General features: G+C 40.3%; 1 protein-coding gene across 2 annotated transcripts in view; it reads right to left on the bottom strand.

Annotated features, from left to right (window-relative positions):
* The window catches only part of SGCD (sarcoglycan delta), a 355,893-nt gene that overhangs the window by 315,918 nt on the left and 13,596 nt on the right, over positions 1–26,379 (bottom strand). The window lies entirely within an intron of this gene.

Genomic DNA, 26,379 nt, shown 5'->3' with positions numbered 1-26,379 from the left:
GTTCAAAGTAATGGGAATACAAAAATACTTAAGACTTGGCCCTTTGGGATAGATTTTTAGGAGAAAGCTACTTCTGTATCAGTACCAAAGCAAGTAGCCAGACTTTCTAAGTAGTAACTCCCCTTACGTGCTCACCAGGTGCTAAGCTCTTATGAGAAGTGTAATGAGAAGTGTAACAAGAAGTGGGTTTAAAATGTGCTGCCATACCTGTGGTGTTTAAAGACTGATCTTCAGTCTTCTAGGAAAACAAAGGGAAGAAAAAAAAGAAGAAAAAAACCCCCAATACCTAACTGAACATGTAGTCTGGTTTCTTTGCTTCAAGGATTTCTTTCAGTGATCCAAAAATTAGAATAGCCCTAGTGTTCCACTGTTCCCAGCTAAAAAAAACAGAGAGAAAATGCAGTTGCCATGAAGACATCTATAGGAGCTTGCACCCCACTCTATTCGCGTATCAAATTTTAACTGCATATTGACATGCTCGAAAATTATATGTTATTTAAAATAAATAAATAAATGGAAAATCGCAAGACTCCTCTTATGTTCTTCAAGCTCTTTACAGTCAAGACTCATTTGAGTCAATTATGTCTCAATTAAAAAGTAATCTTTTGAAAACTAACAAAGGAAAGCAATATTAAAGGCTGTGGAGGTTACAAAAAGAAACAAGAATAGGATGTTACAAAAAGAAACAAGAATAATGTTGCTGGCTTTTTGCTGTTGGTAGCTGAGACATTAGTGTGCCAGAGGCACAAGTAATGGAAATGTACTTTTATATAAATCTCCTTTCTTTGCTTGGATTATTTTAAAATGACTCCACTACAGTGTATATTAACCTAGCCACCAACGATCCTATAGTCAGCTTTCTTTTTACAGTTTATTAGGAATACAAGCACCGTGGAATCACCAAATGATGTTTAGTATCATTGCACTCTCCCTTTGTTTGTTAAACACACAGAAAGTATATACTAGAAATTGAACAAAACCAAATTTCTTGGAAGCAGATCTTCTGCCCTTGCCATCATATATTCAAACCTTCATGCTAGATATGATGGATGACTAGACTTCACTCATTTTCAGCATGGCAGCTCCTCCATTTGCCCTGGCCAGAGGTTACACCACCAAACAGGGAAACAAGCACCTGCAAACTAAAGCTGTTTTCTTCCCCTGTCCTTGCTGAACTGACTTTTAAATACATTTCTTCAGAACCTGGAGTCCACACTGTGACTGGTTAAGCTACAACAGATCAGCGGTCAAGCGAACAACACACTCCATATTTGCTTAAAAATACCTATTCGTATTCCTTCCTTATTTTACCCGTTTGTTCTGGTACTATGGAAAAGCCATGCTCAATACTGACTGAAAATGCAGTTATACTGCTACACGTGTAAATATTGCACTTCATTTTGGCACATTAAAGTTACACGTTATAACTAAAAAAGAATTCTCTCCCAGAAGAGTATCATTGTGTGAATACACAACATTCAAAACCAAGAGCTAAAAATCATACCCCTTTCTGTTCCAAACAGCATATTACACTCAACATTTTCCTTAATTTTCCTACCCTAAGGCACAAATACCAGCATCCTACTTACTTTGTGAGTGTGTAGGGAAAGTCCAGCATTTAGCAATGGTGAGAAAATTGGTTTAGATCCCTGAGGGAAGGTGCTAGAGAATTGCATTCAATATAGTTACAATTCAATCCAGTTTGCTGGAACTGAAAGAAACAAAGTGCTGTTGAAGTTAAAGTGGAGGCCAAGATGTTATTTTTTCATGTATATATGTGTGTATGTGTGTGTCTTATAACTTTAGGAAGTGAAATCTCTTAAGGAGAGTGTTGGCCTGTAAGGACAAGGTTAGCATAAGGCAAGTTGTGCAAGGTATACAGAAGCATATGCTATATGGAAAAGAATGGTTAAAGGAACTTGCTTGTACAATCTTCATTTTCTTCCCGGGATACAAACAAAAAAAATAGAAGCAATTAAATATTTACCTTCTGGAAAAAGAAGATCAATGTAATTGTGCATAATCCTCTGAGTTGCTATAATGAATGCACCTACACAGACCAAGAGAAAATGTGCTTTTTTTTTTCCCCCCCCCTCCAACATATGCACTGGAAAAAAAGATGCTGGTAAAGTCTGAATCCAAATAAACAAAACTGCTTGAGGGTACTTTCCTTAAAAAAAAAAAAAAAAAAAAAAAAAAAAAAAAAAAAAAAAGCCCATGTTGTTTAATTATAGGAAGGTAAACAACTAGGAAGGCTCGTTGTAAGTTTTACTATACGCCGGTGATTTGTCACGCTGACGAGCTTCCAAAGGAGAGAGCCTGCACATGTGTTCTCACCCTCTTTATCTCAGACTTTTGCATAATGCAAATTGCAGAGAGTGTGGAGGCTCAGTTCTCCATTTGAATCACGCAGTATCGACATTTCATCCCTGGAAATTTGGTAGGCAGTGTGAAAACTCACTAGTTGTACAAAACAAGGCAGAACAACTGGTTCAGACACGCAAATTACATATCGGCTCCTCTCTGACCTCCAGCATCTCAGAAAAACGGGGTGGATGAAAGAGCCCCCGGCACTGTTGCCAACAGATCTCCCTCAGCCTTGGCAGAATTATAGGGGCAACTTTACACATGGATGAACTGTTCTCCAACAATCTTCCTAATGTAGTAGACACAAATAGGCTTTCCTCCAATACTAGGAAAGCATGTCCCACATGTTTGTTTCTTCTGAATAATATTCCTGCAGATAACCCAGTGACACTTCTGAAGGGCAGTTCCTCTGTAACAGTGGTGCAGGGGTCAGTTAAGTCTTGGGGAAAGGCGGGTGAGTGGGGAGCCTCCAGAAACAATTTCCAGACCGGACTCTCTCAGATGCAATCCCATAGAAATGTGGGCAATTTCTATGGGGTCCCAAAGAGCTGTGGAAGCAAAAGACTCACTTGTCTCTGGGTCAGAGTTCAAAATGAGGAGACAAATACTGGCCATAAGCACGTACAGAGGGATCACTCATAAAAAATGAGTTACCTTCACAGAGGAACTTTCGGGCATCTTCATCTACATAAATTATATTGATGATGGCACTGCATTGTGATGTCACAGACATAAAGGGGAGAAAATAATGAGTATGAAAACTCTGGCTCCCATAGGAAACTCCTTCACCCACAGGAATGACTCCCAAAGGTGTTTGTGTCACCATCACAACTGTGACTGTCATGCAGGAACATGTTTCCTCCTGCTACATCTGTTAACAGCATGGGAAAAGCAATATAAATGTCAGCAGTGGTCAGCCTGACACACTGATGCTGCTGCTCTTGGGTAGAGATGTACAGCATGAAGAATGAAGCCAGCCTGTGGTTGACTATTTGTCCAACCCCAAAACTCACCTGAAAACAACACAAGGATGAATGCAAAGCTTGCTGAGCTAGGACCCTTCCAGGCTTATTGGTATAAACATCTAAACATTTCAACACTTAGTGATGCACATTTCCTCAGTGGTAGAGATAAGCATCTTCACCATCTTTTATTTGTACCAACTAAACACTTATATTCCCTGGTTTAAAAAAAAAAAATTGCATCAGGAATTCAGGAAAGGGCAGAATGCATGAGAAGTAAGAGCAAAGGCTGTCAAAGGTCAGCCTCTGAGATGAGAGGGAATAGTGCCACAGGGAGCATCTTTACTCAGTCCCTGAAATCTCAGCACTTTGCACTGAGATTTAGTGCCATATGTACTCAGCAGTACATACAGTGTTGACAAAGTTTTTATTTTTAAATAAATAAAGGCCAGAAAGTACAGATTTCCTTAACTCTCCAGTGGCTTCAATTATGCAGTACCACATCCACCATGTAAGCAGTGTTTCCAGAGCTTTAGCACTTGACATTTTGAGATAAAATGTCATGAATAGAATTTGTGAACCTCTCTCTTTGTCCCCCCTCCCCCCTTTGAATTTAAATCCTTAAAGGCATCAGACAACTGCTTCAAACTATCCCCTTCTTCTTTCCTCAAACTTGGGATTGAAGACCAGAGAGACTTTAATGGCATCTTTGCAGACAGTTTGCTCTAAGTCTTATTGCAAAGAGCTTTTCTTCTCCAGCGCTGCTCACTACTAGGTTAAACAATTACTTTTCTGCTCACTAAGTCCTGCAGGTGGAATCGCTCTTGCCTGTCAGTATGACTCTGCTGGCTGTTTGCTTCTCCTGCCTTCCCTCTTTCCAACCCAGGACCACAACAGTTCTTTGGAAGAAATCAATGCCACCTGCTCAGGCCAGGCCATTTTGTCTTTCTACATTACACCAAATCTCAGAGACTTTAAACTGGTCCCTCCCACCTTATGGCTTCCCTCATTTTTACCTCCTTATGCTCACCCCACTTAAATCTATCCTCATTCTCTATAGCCCAAGCAAGAAATGACAAGCAAATAGAAGACACAAAACTAAATACCAATTTCAGTGAAATTCTGTGAACTTCTAGGCTGCCTTGGATATAAAGCAGGGACATAAACTATTTTGTCAAATTAAGCCAATTAATACAGGGATTTTAATGGTATCATCTGTGTGACCAGTTTCTCCATTGCCCTAAGGATTTATCAGTAAAACTGAAGGAGGTCGGTCATTAATTCTGTCACACTCTTCTGAGAAGGCAGATGTGGTGACCCCCCCCCCCAAAAAAGTAGATTGTGGATGCATATTTTCTCTGCCTGAAGATGGACAGAACCTCAGTCCCAGCATCCTCTCGCTCTTCTCTGATGCAAATATGCTGCTTTACAATTCCGCTCTACCTTGTCTGCTACTTTATTTAGTTTGCCTCTAATTGTATAACTTTTCCTGAAAGGTCAATTGTTAATCTAGCTGATGGCCTCCTGATGGAGTCTGAACTGATTATTACCCTCTGCCTACTTATGTAAGCTATGGTCAAGATGATGTTTGGCATTATGAAGATGGGATGTCCTGTCAAGGATGCCTTCACAACTGGAAGAGCTAATGTGACAGCTCTGAGCTGGGAGGAAAAAAAAAAAAAAAGAGCCAAAACCTTGCTTTTCTTTTTCTTCAATATTTACTCTGTGCTGTCATGCTGCATGAGGGGCTATACTGGCATCTGTTATCCATTCCCCCAAAGGAGCCCTTCGCAAGAGTGAATCTGCCTGCAAAGAAAACGGGAGGATTTTGAAGATGGCATGTGGAAAGTTGCCATAGGTCTTCCAGAAATCTTTTCTGTAAATCTCACAAGAGCTGACCTGGGGCATATGAAACCACAGTGCTTGTGAAATACAAAGTAATCACTCTGAACTCTCTTTCAGCCATTTGCATTTTCTCTTCAGAGAGATGCCCTGTGCCTACGGGAATATTTGCCTCTATTTGCAGCTGACTTTTAATCTAAGTTGGAATCTGTTGGCTTTTCTTTTATAGTTGACAGTGAAGTTGTGGCTCTGTTAAGATAAGTGTTTCTTTTGTTGCCTCTTGTATAAAATTCCTGGAAGATGTGCCCTTGAACAAATCTCCCAGAATACCAGGGCAGAAATAAAGTAGTCGCTATTACTGAAAGCGCTCAGCAAATCCCACACAGCCCAGGAGAATCTCACAGAAGATGTTGAATAAAGATGCTCAGTATGGCCAGATAAAAGTACCAAACAACCAACAAATGTTGGATTATAAAGCTTAAAATCCAGAAATATCTATTAATCTTTTAGATTTGTTACCCTGATGTCTGGAATTTCATTTATTTATCCAAGTGACAATGAGGGAACATTCCTCAGATGATTGATTTTACATACAAATAAGTTCTTAAGACATTTCTAGAAGTAAAAAAAAAAAAAAAGGGAATGTTCTCTATAAGCAAAAGGCAACAGTTTGTGGGTCTGGGCTTGGGTTTTTTTGTTTGGTTTGGAATTTTTCAGGGAAGGGTTGTTGGTTTCTTTTCCACTGGGGGTTTATGGGATTTCTACTTGAGCTCCTTTAAGTATTTGAGCTCATAAATACTATTGAAAACATTAACAACCTCAAAGTTGCTGGCCCCCAGAAATGATGTAATTAACTACTGAAAGTCTTCACAATCCTGTTACAAATTCAATTAGATTGTCTCAAACAGAGTTCACATAGGAACCAAACCCCCAAAAAAGCCAATGTATCCTTTGTAACAGAGGTGTAACTGAGCATTTGTTTCAATATGAGGTTGTTTATTAATAGATTTAAAGCCCACTGTTTCGTTGAGAGAAATACTTTCAACCCACATGAACATTAATATTTTTCCCATGCTTGTATGTTCGTCTGAAGAGCATCCTATATACACTGGGAAACACAAGCAAGAGTCCACCTAAAGACAACTCTTTCTATGGAAGAACAGCAAGGATAAAGAAGAGACAGAAGTTCTCACGGAGATGGCATAACTCAGAGAGTAACTTCTGCTAATCCAAGGGGAGCACTAGCTAGATATGAAAAATGGGACTGTGGATAACATATTAGCTTCTGCAAGGACCCTTAGCCCTCACATCAAGCAAGGCTGTGTGAAACTTTAAAAGCCATCGGGAACATCACCAAAAAGCCTCCCGCCTTATCGCCACTCCAGACACTACAGCAAAATATTCTTCAAGCATCTCGGCAGATGAAGGTTAAATACAGATAAAGCAATTCTGCAATACTGGAAAAGGGTTGCTAATAAAGTTGTTTTTTATAATAGGGCAGTTTTCACCAAAAAGGGAATTAGGGGGAATATAGCTACCTTAGAAAGTACCGCGATCTGTAACAATTTGTCTTCCAGCAATACCCATATCAGAGAAACAGTTCCTTTCAGTGCCTGCTAAAAAAAGACATCGTTAAGCACAGTATAACCCTTTCAATTACTCTTCCCACTTCTATCTGCAGGATCAGTAGATCTGAAGTGTGTGTAAACAACACTTAAGCCCAGAGCCCCCTAAGGCAGCATCTTCTACCAGCATGGTGAGAGCTGACAAGGCTCTCCACTAAATCATATCACCCACCAGAAAACATCCTATATTTGTAGGAAGCTCTTCAAGAACAAAAGAGAATTTCAAAGTCAAAAGGAACAAAGATAGGAGAGTTGGGGTAGCCTGCAAAGCAACAGCAACCCAGCTAAAGGAAATCACACTAAGTCACAGTTAGAAAGCCAACATAAATTCTGCTTTCAGGAAGAAAAATCTTGCTTGCTGCTTCCTAGTACTGGGTTGTCCCAGTGAGGATGAACGAAAGCACTCTGGACTTCCCCACTTGACTTCTGCCTGATGATGGGAGCTTGGCAAAATTCAACATCTCCAGTAGACGCACTGAACGCTGTTCAATTATTCAAAGAGTAAAGTGCTAGATCTGAGTCAAGAAAACAGCATCAGGAGCCAGCTCTCAGTGCTGTGGTTAGCAGAGCACAGAATGGCTTTAACCACAGCAGTGCCTTCAGTGTAGGCACTGAGCGAGGCTTCACAAATCAAAGCACAGCATTTCGAAAGAAACAAAGGGGTTTAGGAGCCCAAATCCCCTTGAATGAATTGCATTTCTAAACCCAGCAATGGCTTTTTTTGCAGATCTTTCATCTCCATCCCCAAAATTATATATTGTATCCGAATCCCCACCCTCTTTGCTAAAGCTGTTCTCAATCTTGTTTCTTTCTCCAGAAATATACTGTCACAATACGAATAAAACCAAAACAAACAGCTGATGCAATCTGTTTAATTAGTTGGACAGTTTCCTACTGATGTGGTATTTTAAACTTTGTGCAAGAGGAGTTCTTCAAACTACAGCATTTTGAGCATGTAGGTATTAGCAAGAATGTGTCTTTTGTTAGCAGTCTCCCAGTCAGGAAAGTCTGCCCGACTCAAATGATGACTTAGTGTCATAGGAATCATATTTCTTTTTCGCTGTTTTATAACCACTCATCTTGAACTGACATTGCACAGTGCTCTTCACGGCCAGTGTCAGATGGTATATCAGCATCCAGAACAGCCTCAGCATCTTCTGGATGAAAAGTTCCTATGATTAACTTTAAAAATGTCAATCGTTTGCCATGTTCAGTATTCAGGCTTGTTCATCAGCTAGTAATAACATTCCTAGCTGAACTGAAAATTTGTTCTGAGTAAGTGCTGGGAAAAGGAAAGCTTAAACGTTTGACAGCAGTTAGAGATGAAGCAGACTATACTTTCACTTCTGAAATGAGGATGCAGTGATTTTCAGCAGGCTTCTGCAACAGAAGCAGCTATAAGATTATGGAAACAGACCTTTTCTTCTAGTTTTTGTGACAACTACAATTCTGCATTCCTCAGCTCTGCCCTGCAATTAAAAGGGGAAGATACCAGAAATAGCTGAAGAAGCAAGAGACAAGAAAGGAAAAATAAGCTGATCCCAGCTACTCCTCTCTTTTCCGTGTTGCTGTACACATTTCATTATTAGATTAGAAGCTTCGTCCTGCACCATCTCCATAAGCTTTGAAATTGCCACCATTAAAGCACGTCACAGAAGTTATTTTTAAACTGTGGATTGTGTTACAGAGAGAATCTCATTTTTAAAAATGTAATGGAGGAAAAGCATTCATTAGAAGACTATGACAGCTGAGGGGAAAAAAAAATTCATCATATTCGGAGAATATAGAAGAGAAAAAAGCTTGGAATGCGTTCTTGCTTTCTCAGCCTGAATACCTCTCTCTTTCCTGACTGGTGTGAAATATGATCAATCAAATTAATTCTGCACATACTAAAAATGAGCTTCTCCAACTCATTCAGCTCTAAAGTCACAGTGTCTCTTCATATGCACCTAAATAAAAAGGGATAGGTTTCACATGCTGGAACTCAGGTGGATCTCCCAGCATGCCAACCTGATTTTCAGAGGCATACCAGTGCCTGCAACATGCATTGATCACCAGGCCAAAAAGAAACAGGTAGCAGATCTGTGATCCTCAGGGGAGTAGTGCCTGTAGCCATGGCCCTCTGAACAGTGTTCACTGGTTAGATGGTCTTCAATCACTGCCATTCCCCAATGGGGACTGCCACAGGGGGACTCCTGCTCGCCTCATGCTGCTCAACACCACCACAGTGTTCGAACACTTGACAACAGTTTGAGAAAATAGGTATCAAGCCATACTCAGAAGCAAGCGAAACACTGAGCTTGAAAAATCCTCCTGACCGGCAAAGGCAAGTGAATTCATGTCCTGCTCATATGCTCAGAAAAGACAGAGGAAAAAAGTTCACATGCAAGAGAAAGGGCAAGACCAATGTTAAAAGGGGAGTGAGGATTTCTCCCATGAGCAAGCAAATAAACTCCTCATGCATTATTCACAGGCTGTGTATCTGGGGACTGGTATACCTCTTGTAGAAGGAAAAAACCATTCAACATCCTTGTAGCTTCAAAACTGCAGAATCACTCCAGGGAAAAGATCGAGGGAAGAGGCTGAGGTGTGAGGCCAGTTTACAAGTCAAACACCACAAGAGGGAAGAGGGTGTGGGGTTTGTTTGGGGGTTTTTATTATTACTCTTTTAGAGGCTGGATACTTATCCAAGGAAAGACTAGACTGAACTGATCCAAGTTTGAAAATTGTGCTCAGTATCTATAATAACCAGAGAAGAGAGAATTCTTAGCACACGTTACCACAGCCACATTTGAAAGCACATCCACAATCCAAGCATTATTCCATTTCTCAATACTGTCCTGATAAACTGAACCTTTGCAGGACTCTGTACTACAATTTACTAATCCCCAACTCTCCCCAAAGGGCGCTCCACAGTTTCTCCAAGCACAACCCAAGCAACATGAATAAGAACCTGTAAGGGTCAGGAGAAAGCCCTGAGCCAGAGCTCTGGCAAAAATCCAAGCTGGAAGAGACACTGACTATGCACAAGGAAGTGCAGACAGGCAGCTTTTCCCCAAAGTGATATTTTAATTCAGAAAGAAACCTTCACTAATCTCAAGGTTTATTATCATCTGTGTAACAAATGGGAGTGCAGTTGGTCTACATAAAGCATTAATTTCCTACAGGGCATTTTAGACTTTAAATGATGAAGGACCGGACCTAAATTAAGAAATCTGCTGGAACTCTGCTCTTACCTTTAATTTGATTTAAGCGTGCCAAAAGGCAGGGAATGAAAGTGTGGCAACAAAAAGACCTTGGCGGAATGCGGGGTGCGGGAGGGATCCCCTCGAGCTGGGATCTACATGGGAACCTACACCTGCCCCAGATCTCCCTCCCTCTCTGCAGCAGGCTGCTGAACATAGTCCTCCCTGACCAGTGGCTGGGACACCAGAAGATGCTGCAATTGCACTCTCCGCAAGCACAGAACACAATATATTGTCAGTGGAGCTGACTAGCTGAAGGACAGCTGGGCACACAACACATCTCACAGTAAATAAATAACCTCTCTCATTAAAGGCACTTTGCTATTTGGCCATGATACTTTTCAGTGTGTTCCCACAGTGAATTCTCTAAATGAAGTGAGTTTGGCTTGCCAACAACCAGCTTTGGGCAAGGCCTCCACAACTCCTCCCATGTACTTTATAAAAGGAGTGAGCATCTCTCAGTGCACACCAGGAGAAGACTTAGCACAAGCGAGCAAATATATTGGTCGTGGATGCTGGCATAACAGAAAGAGCAGTAACTGCATTGGGGAAAAAAAAAGTTCCACCATGGACCTTATAAGAATAACCAGCAATGATCTTCAAGTGCAAAATTTCTAACCTCTCCTAGGCTGAGCCATTAAATACAAGAATGATGTCCAACTTCTGAAACCCAGGAATTCACAGGATTAAAAAGGACTGCAAACTTGTTATAAAAATCAGAGCTGGTCCTCCAGTATGGTACACATCCCACACTACTTCCCTCCCAGCCCCTCGCTTGAAGACCTACATTACAAAACAGATTTCCTCCAAAGCTCTTCCTGTGATGACCTTTACTGAAGAAAAGAGAGGAATCTAAAAGAAAGATAAAAGCATAGGATGTGGGTTAGAAGAGGTCGAAAAAAGCCACCATGTACTGTTACTGGGTTCACAAGGATGTTTCATTATTAAGTATTTTTCTTCTGTTCCCCATCCTGCACTGTAGAGAAAGTATTTTTCCAGAATGTTCAAAGGTACCAACAATCAATTGAAAACGTACGAAAAACAGTTAAAATGTGGGGTTTTTTGAGCCCTATGTGTTTTGGAACTGAAAGCAAAGCACTGTAGAGTAGCCATCATTAGGAAAATGGTCTGCTTAAAGAAAATTTCTCACATATGAAGAGGACTGTGAAGCCTTTAAGAGTCTAAAAATATTTTTACATTGTCATGTAGGAAAAGCTATGTGGAGATTTTACAAAACCTGCTCTCTTCACCTGAAATGTGTGAGCTATATCTACATGCTCTTGAGTTATCTGATGTTCTCATCAACTGAACTACAATTAAATCCATGCACGGATACTTACTGGCTGAAGTGGAGGTGCACTGCAAAAATTGTTCCCCTCTGGGCTGACAATGGCTAACAGACAAAAGCTGATTATCTCTCCTAAAGATTTCCACTCTGCGTTCAGGGTGTGCAGTTCTCCTTTCTTTAGGACTGTGCCTTCTGTTTGGGATTCCAGTCCACCAGCAGATTCCTCCTATTTCTGACCATGCTTTTTAATGATGGGCCAGAGCTGCAGCAAACTCACTGAGCATTTAAAACTCTTCTCAGTGAACTTGAGGGAAACTTTGCCAGGATTCAAGTCCTCTCTGCTCTGGAGGAGATCCAGCCAGGTGTCTCATCCTCATGCAATCTGCTCAGCTCCCCTGACTCACAGAGGAAGCTCGCTCAAAATTTTGCCGAAGAATACACCCAGAGAAATTGGTGGGATTTAGAGCTTCACAGAATCATCGTGAATTTGGAAACAGATTTAAGCAGCAGCTTGGAGTCAAGCTTTCAGCCTTTGACACATGCATCATGACTGGAGTGCCTTCCAGTTAATTATAGACCCACATCCCTCAGCCAGCCTGCCAGTGCTCTGCACAGAAACACCTTCTTAATGTGGTAGATGTCAAGTTCCCCATCGGCAGTAGGTCTTGGCATGCCCAAGGGTATTCACCTGGACAACACAGCACATTGAAAGCATGCCACCATCCCCTCTTTACTTCTCACTGTGCAGATCCACATTAGCCATAATCAAGTGTATATTACTAAGATGACGTAAGAATAAAAATCTAACAGTATGACTCCATTCTTTGATAAAGAAATAAAACAAATGCTGCCAATCTGACACGTCCAGTCTTCTTTAAATAAATAAATAGAAATAAATCATGGCTTTCTACTATTTGCACCAGAAACTAGAGAAGCAAACTACAGGAGTATTTGGTGTAGGGATATCATAACTCAGAGACTTTCAGTTCAGTCATTAAAAAGGTAATTTGAAGCATAGAATGTGGCCCAAGCTAAGCATCATGGCTCTATTTGCTGTCCATTGCACAGCAGATCCTCTGTACAGTCTCCTGGTTTTATCACCAGACTACTTAGCTTCATTACTCCAGGAAGTGGATGTGATTGATCAGACAGGGATTATTCCTTTCTCTTACTCGGTTGCTTGTTAATTAAACCAAGATGTTTGAAGCCTATTGCAAAATTAAAGGAAATACAACCCGGTAAGCAACACTGACATTTGAAGTCACTAGTCCAGCCTCACAGACTTTCCCACTGAGCCAATGCCAGAGCAAGCACATCTGTAGCCACAAGATCTTGGCACAAAGGCTGTCCAGGCATACGGACCTCAGTCCTGCTTCCCGCTGGGCTTCCTCAGTTCATCCAACAACAAAAGGATTATTACTGAAAAACACTAATCCTGCAAAAATAAAGAAACGGAACATGCTCGAACACATCCAAATTTGTGCTGGGGTTTAACAGATTGAAGAAAACTCTCTAAAATAAATGGCAAATTTTCTCAGCTGGGGGGGATTTAGATCAGCACCAAATCCCTAAAATTGTATTATATACTACAGGAAAAACTTATGACTTGGATTATATCAATCCAGATGAATAAGCTTTTGGAAGCAGTAAGCATTAGAGAAAAAAAATAAAAGGAAATTATAGTTAAGAAGCAAATAAGGTTGGAAGGGTAGAAGGGGAGTTGCTTTAGTGGCTGACTGCTCTAATGCCAAATACAGCTTCTACACGAGTTAAATATCAATGCAAATGGAGCTTTAACTAAGAAAAAAAAAATAAAAGGAAAAAAATCAAAACAACGGTCAAGAACTTGGGTCAAATGGTTTTCACCATTTCAGACTTCTCAACATCATCTCTCATTTCTGCCGTATTTCCCTTTGCCACTTTGATTTCTCACACCTACTCATGCTGGGTTTGGACGTGGTAACATAACTGAACGGTTGATTTGTTCTCTCAGTTTGCTGCTAATAATTGTCTAGACTCACGAATGGCACAGCAAAAACATTTTCTTGTAATTTGAAGAACTGTAATGAGGAATGTTTCCACTTGAAGCATTCAAACAGTAGTTTGAAAATGAATCCATGTTTTCATTTGTGGAGAATGATACAGAGGAGGAAAATATCATACCATATAATTTATGCCAGGGAAATTTTCCAAAAGATCAGAACCTGACGGATACTAAACAGTTAATATTCAAATTACACAAACGAGGAGGAGGAGTGCTATGTACTTACTGAAATTAAATGTACCTGCTCTCTGGATATAAATCCAGCACCAGCTATTCCAAGTTCCCTATATTAAATTTTATTCATGAAGTTCAAACTAAGATTATGCTGATAAAATGCCAGCCTGCATCTGCACTCCCCAGCAACAATACCAGTGATAATTCCTGTTGCTCCTTTGCTATATTCAGTATCCTTATGTTTTACTGCAGCCGCACCAGACCCTTAGCCTAGCCAAGTCTGTGCTGCCAGTTGGCATTACAATCCTTCCAAAAGGAAACATACTTGTAGTTCTGCTATCTTGGCTCAAAAATGCTCATTTCTCCTCAACTTATGATCAGTCTAGTTGCTAACACACTGCCAGTTGTCCTGAGACACCCCAAAGAGTACAGACAAGCACAGAATAAGTACCACAAGCGTGGTCCCTCTCCTTTTTTAAATGCTCTTTTTGGAGATGTTCATTGCATGGCTTTAAGCAGAAAGATGTGTTTTGGAAAGCCATGTTCTGGCTCAACCAGCAATCATGAACCCAACAGCATAATTCCCTGTATTTTCTGTTCTGTACTGCTTAGAAGACAGGGATGCTTGGATTTAAAAGACATACTCACTTCCTACCTGATATTTAGGTTTCTGTATACCTTTTCCCAGCTATAGGATATGCAATATTGTGCCTTTGGTCTACTACAAGTCAAATGTTTAACAGTGCTTAGGATCACATTTTTGAAGCGCTACAACCACAGACATTGCGTAGCAGGCATCTAAGCCACGTTTCATGTCAAAACATTTTTGTCTCCTTTGGATGGCAAACAGTGTTCAGTTTTATATACTGCTCATTAAACAGACACAGTCAGATGAGGGAAAGCACAGCAGAAAGCACTCCAAGTGCACCAACACATTAAATGAAACATTCATGTTAAATGAAACAAATAACCAAACAAGCCATGTAAAAAAGAGAAGACGCGGAAAGCATGCAAGAGACACCATCAAACATGTACAGTGATTAAAATGAGGAAGAACAATAGCTGGTCTCTGTGTGCACCAAGGATAAGATGAGAATGACTAGTTTAATTTATAGCAACAGAGATAAAAGTTCACTGGCACAGAAAAGAAGGAATGGTCTAGTCTACTTGATTTGGCACTATGTACAGACATGCTAAGGATTTTACTGCCCTTACTCTGAATCTTCAACATATTCAAGGAGAGGGTTTTTTTAAGGAAACTTTACTTCCTAAAAGTGTTGACCACTCAGCCTAAGTTTAATGATGATAATGATAACCCATTTATTTTGAACCAACTGTAGGTGTAGTTTTACTTCATGTTTCAGCTGAAGATTATGAAATACGCTTCTATATAGGAAACAAGTATGGCTTGAAGACAAAATAAATAGCCTGCTGCACTCTTTTCTCAGACTTCTCCAGGCAGGAAATCCATTTAAACCATCCATATCACTGAGGCTTTTAATATTGGCCCTATGCTAGTGGCTCACTCCTGATGGCACAGTAAGACCCCTATCTGCACACATGATGCTGCACTGCACACCCAGGCGATGGCCATTCAGCCAGATGCCTATTCAAAGAGAGACACCACCTAAGGACCAAGCATAAAGCACAAAAAAGGATTTCTTTTTTCAGGTTTTATGGTATCGGTGTAAATTCCAAAACTACTTTGCATTGCGTTTTCTTTCCCCCAATACACTTTCTGCCTCTTCTATCCACTCACATTCCAAGGCTTCTTTGAGAGGAGATATACACTCATTTCTTCACCACCCTGTCTTATTACCCAGACATGGCTGCATAAATATGTTCAAATGTAAAACGATATGATATGGCAATGCCTAGCCTGCAGGCAACAAGGAAGGATTTTTTGCACAAAAGACAGTATACGGGATACTGTGCCAGATACTTCTCCAAACCTACTGCTGTTTGGCTTCAGTCTTACATGGAAGCTATTTAAAGAGGGACTCATTTGAAACTGATACACATGAGCATAATTAGACAAGAACCATGAAGTTCGTGATTTGATCATCACAGATTCCAAGACAAAAATTATTTTCTCCTGAAAGGATATGTAATACCTAGTGTTAATAAAATCCAAGGAACCCAAGTGAGTTGAAACATTTGTCTGGGTTCTGAGATTGCTTTCTGGGATTTTAATGACCCATATTTCCAAAACACAGCTTCTTCAAAACAGATTACAACAGCAGCATCACTTTAATTTGCAGCATTAGGTAGGTAATATATGATAATATCCTAATACTTCAAATAACATATTTTACTTGTCTTGTTTAATAAGAAAAAGCATATTAAGAATGCAAATACCCTGTGCAATTGCACCTCCTTTCCTTCCTCTGTAGCCAGTTCCTCACAGCAAAACCTAGCTCCGAAGAGAAGACCTAGCAACACATTTCGTTGCCACTGTTCTTCCCAGAAACAGATAATGTGTTTTAATATGGTTACAGAATTCAGGCTTAGTGAGGCTCTTAAGCAGTAAAGCACATCTTTAAGTGAAATGATTTATTGGCGACTCCTAGGGACTCGCAACCTAGCACTGAGTAGAAGTTTTATCACTGAAATGCAGACAGTGAAGGGAATTACTCAGAAAAAGCTTCCTCTCCCACATCATATGATTTTTAATGTTTTTTAAACACGAAATGCTTTTTATCTGGATTGGGGAGGGGCAGGAAGGTTTAATGCAGAAGCTTTCAAATGTAGACCTCAGAATGGAAGAACATTTTTCCTTAAGTTCATATCCTGACTTTATAACCGTGCCTTGCATATACTTCCTGTACATATTTACCTCACCCATGAATCAACTATTAACTGAGCTATACAAACTATTCAAGTTTTAATGGTATACATTATTTAATGAAGAAAGATCTCAAAGGAAAAAAACTGCCAAAATGTACAGTATAACAGAGAAAGAGAGACAAAAATTGATTTCTATGAGACAAGCTCAGTTCACAATTACAAATCACATTAGCTGTTGGCTTTGCAGTCAAAGAACACCTGAGCCATCACTATTCTTAGTCTTAATCCTCTTTAATAATTTAGAAGTTATGCTTGATCTAAGTTAATTAAGTATTAATTAAGCAATAATCCCTGACAAATCACTGCTATATGTAAAGGAATGACCAGTATGCTAGACAATTTGACACTGGCATTATACAGAACTGTAACTTCACCACTTTCTGTGCCTTTCTTCAAGCAACAGATCAGCCTCGAGAAGTCCTTACCAGCCATTAAATACTTTGGGGGGGGGCTTCAGGACAGGGGCAGAAGAGTTATTTTGGAGTGAAGTCCAACATTCACATTAGCATTGTGAAGCTTCAGTAAGTTCACCACTCACAAAAAGTCAGAAGCTCCTTTGATACAGCAACATAGGATAAGCAATATGGTACCTCCTCATAAAGCTTATATGACATAGGACAACCCCAACTATATTTAGCTCTTCAGCCCAAACAGGAGTCACAGCCAGAGCACCAACATACCCCAGTAGTATTAAAATGTATTCATGAATACAGAAATGCTCACATGCTTGCTAGGAAAGGCTGAAAATAACCATCTGAATTGCTGAGCAGCAGTTTCAATTAATAGGTCTATTTTCCCCATCTATGGGCAGAGGATTTGCTTGCTTAACTCCTATTAATGTTAACAGAGTTGGACTTACAAATCCCCACCTGAGGTGGAATAGTGACATTCCTATTGCTGCACCTTCTGCTGAAGTTCAAGCAGAGCAATACACTTTATTTTAACCTCTGCCCATTTTGCTCACTCTCAGGAAGGAGCTTTAAATGTAAACCTAAAAAATGATGAGCATTACCTTGAGAAGAAAATACACTGTTTTGGTTTTTTGGTTATTAATCAACAAGCACAGCCATCCCAATAGACCAATTATAAATCAATTCAAATAAAGAAACAAGTCTTCATACTAAAGCATAGAGATAGGTCAAATACAGCTTATAGGTCAAATTTTTGAGACTATGAATTTCCATCCCAAACAGAACAAATATTCCACTGGTTTCTGTGCTTACTCCCTACCACCTCCAATACAAAAAATAAAGCTGATGCTTCTGAAAGGTAGATTATGCTACAAGAGACACCACTAAAACCTGGGGAAAAAACAGAGAGAAAATGAAATAATAAAGGATTCTGGTTCCAGTCAAACAAGTCAGTGTAGGCAACTCTCAGGCTGCATTTTCAATTGTGATCCAGCTCACTCTGAAGTTCACTGTGGGCTGGGTGCCTAATTCTCTGGTACAGACTATAGGCACTAACACACATATGAACAGTAGAGGCAAAATCCCAAAGACCAATTAATTCTCACCAAAACCAGAGTGAGACAGAACATACCTAATGGAAGACTGAGGGCTCATTTCACCCCAGCAAAAAACAAAGCATGGACACTAGGATGGGAGAAAACTGGTATCAGTGTCATCACTTGGGGAAAAATTTCCACTGAGCATCAACACAATAAGCTGTGAACTCAGTTACTGGGAAAATTAAAGAGTCCAAGATACGTCAGATATAGTATACATTGAGATCCAGCCTGAAGTTCATCAGGGTTCTGCCTACAGCAGATGTGGTGCGATGGGTGCGAGAGGCAGCTGCCTTCTCATTGGGATCAGGAGTGACACACTGCTTGCCGACAGCTAGTCATAACACTGTCTTGAATATTTGGGATTTCCATTTTCAAAGATCTTTTCTATGCTAATGACTTCCTACAGATGTTTTGAAATGTTTTAACTGTTCTGGTTTGATTCAGTGAGCCCATCATACTGTGACTTGATGTGAACGCAGCAAGAGCTGCAGCATCTAGGACCTTCCTGCATGTCCAGTACCAACAGGACATGGAGAAGCAAATTCCCATGCTTCCTGGGAGAGCAGGGTCTAGTGAAAGAAGGGAACAGTATACTGCTGGACAAGAGTAACAGTTTTGGCTGCAAATAGCTGCCCCTCACAGAAAAGGGAATTTCCATTCTGTATGAAACCTTGCCATTTTTAACTGTCTTTTCAAACCAAGCAAGAAAAGGTCAACATTTCTATATACCAGAACTTTTTAATTTTGATTCAGAAGTATTGGCATCTCCCTAACAATATCAATCTCAAGCATAAATATGGCACCAAATAATAAACCCAAAAGTCTAAGAGAAGACAAGCGTAAAAGTAACACACGATGTGTAAACATTCCCCCTACCAAAACAAGGGCTGAGCATGACATGTGCCCACAAAATGGTTAGCTGTCAATGCAGCTGCACTGTCATCAGAGGCTCCCAGTTGTTTCTTCTCCATTTCCTTCCTCCCTCTACTATTTGCCTAATGCTCAGTATTTGATTTTGTTCATAATGTAGTGCCTGCTCAGCATTTAAAACCCAACTGTCCTATTACAGAATCGTAAAATACTGTCCTCTAGAATAATTTTAACCTCTTCTTCCAATTTTTGCCACTTCCTTACATAATACCTCATTAAAATTAAGTGTTATAAAGTTGTCTGGGTTTTGTAATACAGAGCAAAGGTGGTCAAGAGAATATCAAACAGTAAGGCAGCCAGCCATCATCCTCCTTCCAATTCCATATGCACAATCTTCCTTCTAATATGACCAACATAAAATGGTCTAAGCAGCAACACAATTTCTCTCCAAGACTAATGCAGCTAGAAAGAAACAGGCTTTTGGGTTCTGCATCAGACATTTAAGCCAAATGTATTTAGACTCAATGGCTCTTAATAAATGGCAATATGATAACCTATTAAAAAAAAAAAAAAAGAAAAAAAAGCCAAAAAAGATGCAAGACTGGAAGAGGTAGGATTAGTGTGAATGAAAATAAGGGAGAATACATGAGATCATTAAGAAAGACTGTGAAGAGCGATGTAATAACACAGGCAACAGTTCATAAACAGCAGAAGCCCTGATACCATCAGCAACACCAAGGGAGTTTCTGCCTTTCAACGACTATTAATGATAACTTCAGCGTGATTTGTTGAGGTGACTTGTGGCCCACAGGTTTGAGAACTGCAGAGTAAGAAGTTTCTAAAAGGTTTGGAGCCTTTTCTTTAAGATGTGCCAAGTGCAGGTGATGAAGATGCTCAGATGCATTCAAAGTGCAGGCAAACCCCAATCACCAAACACTGTCAAGTCCCACAGAAGACAGCATTTTAGGCTTTTCACATAAAGCAACATTTTAGTTCCTTAAGAAAACCTTCCACTGGGTCTTATTGAGGATTTGTAATAAGGTACTTTTTTCCCTTTGCAAACATAACTCACCTGGAGCTGGGGAAGAAACCAATCACAAGCTTGACTGCATGTGTTTCAGCACAGATGATCTTTCGCACTGCGCTTACACTATTGCTTTCTGTACAGGGACATCACTGCTGTCTGACTTCCTATCTACTCTCCACACCTCCAGTGGTTAATGAATCAGTAACATGGTGAGATTTTTCTGGAAAAGTTAAGTAAGAAATCTTCTGGGTGAAGGAAGTAAGTTGTTACAATAACAAGCAATTTACTATCTGAATGCTATGCATACTGTATCATCTTATTTGTATTTCACAGTTAATCTCCCAGCTCACAAAAGTTTTATCGGATTGGAAGCATGTGCTGTATTCCCCTTTATAAAATTTTACAGTCCCTTGCTATTCTCAGGGCTTGTTTTATAGGCACAATTTGCTGCTTTAATCTCACCCAATTGTCATGTTCTAAATCACGGTGTATAAAAATGTCTTAAAAGGAGAGATGCACTGAAGGGTAGTACTTAATTACACTTACTGCCTGATTTAAATGTTATCTCTGCTTTGCCAAGTGCCAGGCACAGAGTAACCCAGCAGTGCAAATCTGCATAAACTGATACAAGTCATTATTGGGCTTTTAATAGCAACCCTGTTCTCCTATGCAGCATTCTGATGAAGGTGTGTTCCTCCTCCTCTCACATTAGCTTGTGAGAATATTAAGTAAGGAGGTTGGGGAAGCTGATAATTGGTAGGGTCTTTCCAGTCACTCTTCCCTTATTTATTTTGATCTCCTTGCAGAAGTCTTTGTCAAGACAATTTCACTGGTAATCTTCAGGATTCTAATGTGTCCTAATGAAACTGAAAAGCAGAATGCACAAAGCAAACAGAAGATCCATTTGTTCAGTAGTTTCCTATTCCTTTTGTATTACTACTTGTACAGAAGAGCTTCTCTTTAGAGCCTCTCCCTCCAAAAATCACAGAAATAAATACATCAAATTAAAAATACCACCAAAATCTCAGGTAATTAATGTTTTGATTTCTGACTTCCTCCTCCCACACGCAAGCAAGCACATCAAGGGACTGATTTGCCGCTGCACTAACTACAGCCGACATTCAGTTAAATTCTCTGGCTCAGGGGAGCAGAAATGCAGCTTAGAGTACAACATACCTGAAGACTTTCTGCTTCATGCTTCAATCACTGCTCTAACCACATGTCAGACAGATCATCACTGGACCATTTTAGCCAGATCACTCCGAACTTGAGGGAAAGCCAGCGAGTGACCTTCTTGCTTAGGTTCATCATATTTAATGAACCAGTGAAGGCAGAGTAAGTACCACAACACCCAGTAATCTATCCAGCAGCTTTATTTGTGGTCCGTACCACCAGCAGAGATCCAACTAACTGGGGTTTGGTTTTGTTTTGGGGTTTTTGTTGGTTTGTTCCCTCGAGTGTGCTGTGCTCATGGTTGACCACTGCCAAAGTCTAGTACTAAAACACACTATTTTGTGCCAAGCACCCAGCAAGGAGACGTGAAAGAACATCACTGAATCAACCCCAGATACTCAGCAGCTTTCTATTCAAATGAAATTTCTTACTATGTACACATTTCAAACAGTGTTGGAGCAGTCACAGTTACACACTACTACTCCTTACCCATAGCATGGTTCTGATCATGAGACATTACCATTGCTGCATGTAAGATAAACTACACTGTTCCTTATAGGTATACTAAATATGTATGTACTACTGTTATCAGTCACAACTGTGCTCAAACTGCCCTTAAGCAACCATTCGAAGCAGTCTTCCGGCTAAAGCCTGGTGTGGGAAATAAAAGGAGGGGAAAGAAACCAAACTCAGAATGATTATATATCTTACCATCTGATTTTAAGCACCTTCTAAAGCCCAGTCGTGTGAAATACTAACCACCCCTCAGCTTCACAAAGGGCTGAAGCGATATAACATCTTGCATGGCAGAAGCTGAACCCCTCTGCAGAACCTGGCCTGAGAATAAATGGGTACAGCAGCAGCTTTTCCAGCTCAACGTCAGTGTAATCCAACAAGACCCTGTTAGGATCACTGTGCTGTAAAGCAGCTCCCACAGTCCAGGCAGTGGATCCCTGGCAGTGTGCCTTCCTCTGGGCAGAACAAGAAGGATTTGAGGCAGCAAAAAAAGCTATGGTATTGGGAACATACTGCTCCCAAGAACCTCTTAAAATGAAGAGCAGTATTTTCCAGATCGCTGGTATCTGAAGCATTGCAAGAAGTTCACATCTGTCTCAGGGGATCCCATCACACCTCAGCAGTGATTTTAATTAAAATTTTGATGACAAAAGTGCATAGTCCTCCACAAGTAATTTAGAGTGTTAAAGATGACATGTAACTCCAAAGTGCCTGACACCTACTGAGTAATAAAACTATAGGCTTAGAAGTAATGAGTTGCCGGCTTCAGTTTGTTTCATGACTATGAAACACTCCCCCATGTAAAGGCCCATTTGTGTCGCCACAGACTAAAATTTCTCTGTAGGAAGATCAATTTTGCCACTTCCAGGGGCAGCCACTCCTTCAGAGGGAAAAGCACATTAGAAGAAAGGTGCAGCAAAAACTTCACTTGTCATGGTAGTCATAGGAAGACTGACTCCTCTCATGCGTCTCACCACACTCCTCTTTCCAACACACATACCAAGTTTGAAAACTCTGGGACTTCTCATCTCCAATGAATTCTGCTTTTTTTCTCTTTTTCTAAAGTAATAATATTACAGGATTAATTACTTAGCGAGGTCTCTGTAAACTCATCTGCCTTTGAAACAGCTACAAAAGTACAAGTGAAATTCCAGAGATAAACAAACACAAACTCCCTTTTAATTAAGCACTGTGCCTCTCTGTAGGGGGTGACAGAGTGAGCAGATGCAGGGGGGATTGCCAATTAAGATACAGCTTCTTTGATAGGAAGGGTACAGCCATACACAGGAGGAAAAAGGAGAGGAACTTGCCATCCAAGTCATTATTTTAATTGGCTACTCAGAAAGATTATGCATTCCCCACCTCTGATGCTGCCAAAAAAGTATTACTGATCCAAAATACTAAAGAGCCATCAAAACGTGTTCTAAGCTGCTTGCACCATGTTAGTACTAATGCTATCTGTGCTCCTGACTCATCCTGTTTGAGACAGCTCTAACACAGGGAGCTAATTCTCAGGGTTAATTAGGCAAAGATACAGAGAACTCTTGGATTTCATTTCCTGTTATTGATCATTATTATTCATTGAACACACAGCATCCTCAGCAAAAACTTAAGTGAATGCACAGTATTTCCAGGCTAATTCAGTTTAAAATAAATTTTAAAAGAAAAAAAAAATATTAAAAACCATGTGCACAGCTAAAATAAATGCTGGGAAATTGCATGAATCAGGATGCTCACAGAAAGCAAACCTGGGGATGGACTGGTCATCTTCTGCATAGCGCCCATTGATTTGACATCCAAATATTTTCTGTGCACTGACCTTTATTTTCTGTGATCCTAATGGCGATGCTGTCATTCTCTCAGCTTCGTTAAAGACCTGAGTATTAACTTTCATTTCTGTTTTTATCTGGTTTTAATGGAAATGCAAATCAGTTTTTGCATGGCTTGTTCCATGCCTTTAAATCCTTTGGGGAGGAAAAAAAAAAAGGCAGGAAACCAAGAAATGGTTTGTTTGATTTGCAGCCTGCTTAGGAATCTTGATTTTGCCTCCTTACAGACTATGTCTTGACTGCAGAGGATAGAGCACTGTGCAGAGGAAAATTCAGGCATGGGAATCCAGAGCTGCCTTGTCTGAGCCTTCCTCCCCTGAACACAACAGCTCTGTCATCCAGTCCTATCAAAACACAAAAGCAGATTGGGATTTCACTGTCTCCACTCAAAATAAATGAATGTGACAGAAAAGGACCCTTTGTGTTTGCAAACAGAAGAGCTCAGTTCTTATCAGAAATGGGATAACCAGAAATGTATTCCTGCCTTGGGAAGAGAGCCCAGGCTGCAGAGGTAAGCTGGAGCAGAGAAGCTATGTTCTTCTGGTTCTCTCCAGCTGGCAAGTAGAAAACAGCACCATTACTAAATCTCACAGTTGTACAGAGCAAAAAAAAGATTGTGGCCTTTGTGGATGGACAAAAAAGCCCATAAAGGTGAACAATGTAGTCTCAAAGCACTGCAGGCTGTGAAGTGTGGGGGGTTTTTTTAAGGAAAAAATACACAATTTGAGAATGGAAAGTAGAAAAGGCACCAACTAGCTGGTTGGAAGATACAGCAACGAACATGTTATTTAGAACCTGCAAAGCCTTCCAGGGGCATGGCCTTGCTAAGGGCCATTGTCTCCCTCAACCCTCCCACAAACTACACTCCATTACCCACTCCTTGAAGCATGTTGCTCTACTAATTACAGTCCTCCTCCTCCTTGATTCATAGCCAATGTGTATCTTTTATTCTTGCTCCAATACTTTGCTTTAACTGCTTTACTTTTTTTTTTCCCCCCTCATTTGTACTTCCCTCCAGTATGTTCTAATTAGTGATCAGGATTCTTTTCAGCTTTCATTTTCTTTTACTCATATCCTGTCAGGGCTCCGTTCCAGGGCTTTCATCATGCCACCAACTTTTCTGTGGTCCTGGCCCGGTTTAGATTCATCTTTCTCAAGAGAGAGTCACTATGAATACCAGCACTATTCCAGTGGAGACATCACCAGATATATTTCCACTGTCATCACTAGAAAATCCTCACCTGATGTGTTATCTACCTCTGACCTTCCAACAGCTGCATTTTAGACAGCGCTCATGGACTGGCCAGTATACATGTCTTACTCCTCTCTTGCTTTTAACTACAGAGCTCCCAGCTTACAGGACAAATCCTTACGAGTCCTTCAGTGCACGACCTTACACTCTGTCTTGTATTACCAACAAGAGGTCACTGTTTCAAAGCAGCAGCAACTGCATAAACCACTGCCATTACAGATCAAAAAAACCCCTGAAACCCAGAACCTTAAGAACAAAAGCCTTTATTTCCTTAAAAAAAACCCAAACAAAACAAACAAAAAAACCCCACAAAAACAACAACCAAAAAAAAAAAACCCCACAAACTTTCTCAATTTCTTTCTTTTTTCTCTCTGGGAAGTACATCAATGCCACTGTCAGGGCAAAAAATAAGAACTACTATGATACTCTCCCTCTACTTGCTTACCCTGCGCCAAGTGCTCCATTTTCCCCTTTGGGGCTGCTCATAATCACTGAGCCCACGGCACTGGGAGTTCTTTGGAAAGAGACTCTCCAATGCACAACCAATACAGGATGTCCATCAATCCCCAACCCCTCTCAAATGATGGCAGCTACAGGGAGTGCCGAGGGCCAGACCCCACACTGAAAGTTTCCCCCACTCCTCTCATGTTTTTTAGGTACACTGCTAGTACTTGTAAAATACAATAAAGCTGGAACAGCTTCCTAGTATTACTTGCTTTGAATAAAATACCTGATAAAAATAAAGGAATTAAGGATATTTAATTTATGAGTGAAAAGGTGAAGAAGAAAACTAATTACAGCTAATTAATTCCTGCACATGAAAAGTCCATGTCTTACTACAGGGCTCCCTCTTCTAGCAGAGTTCCAGTGTCTGGAAATCATAGCCAGATCCACCAAGGCTCAAAATGGAAACAAGATGCAATTTTTCAATAAAGAGGAAAGTGCTTCTATCTTCAGTTTCCTTAGGTAGATCTTTCATCACTTGGATCCAGTATCACTAAGTAATCCTGGATAATTTTCAAAAGAAAGGGAAAAAGAAAACAAAACACAACAAAAGACAGAAAGGAAGAGGGAAACTGGATGTTCAAAGACACACAGCAAGCAGAGAGAAGAGATAGAGAATCAATTCAATCTAGGCAGCTAATCTAAACCTCCAAGTTGAGAACCTCAATTCCTCACATACTGAAGAGGAGAGGATCAGGGCCTAAATTCAGAGCTTTGAATCACCCTGTGGATGGTCTAGTGACTGTATATGGCCTTGAGGCTCCCAAATTAGAGACCTGAATTTGGATGTGACCACAGCTATTGGCCACCAGTTAGCACTACAGGGATTTGGATACCTGACATCGATTTTAATTTTTTGCTTAATTGTGATGACAACAGTCTCAAGTTCTCATTTTTGGAGAAGTCAATGCCACAACTAAAGTACACAATACTCTGAACCTTCCACATGCTTACGGTCAAAATTTACTATCTGCAGCATGCTATATTCGTATACTTGATATTTCAGTCTCTAATACAGAGATAAAAAGGGCTATTTATTTGCTATAAACATGGACAAAGCAAACTTCATGCCAACAGGATGTGAGCAAACAAAACCACAGAAGTTGTTTTAAAGATCTCACCGATGCAAATCACATTGATGACTGCTTTTTGCAGACAGATTTCATAATTCCTTGTTTCCGTCCTTGGCAAGTCTATCCTTTGAAGCAACTCTTTCATTATCATACAGCTTAAAAAGCAAGCAAACAGCAAACTCCTACCTTTCCTCTGCTAACAAAAACTCTCTCAAACATAGCAGTTCGTGA

This window comes from Strigops habroptila, chromosome 12, assembly GCF_004027225.2.
Source record: "Strigops habroptila isolate Jane chromosome 12, bStrHab1.2.pri, whole genome shotgun sequence".
Lineage (NCBI taxonomy): Eukaryota > Metazoa > Chordata > Aves > Psittaciformes > Psittacidae > Strigops > Strigops habroptila.
The sequence above is the reverse complement of the archived record's forward strand: the minus strand, read 5'-3'. Positions and strand labels throughout refer to the sequence as shown.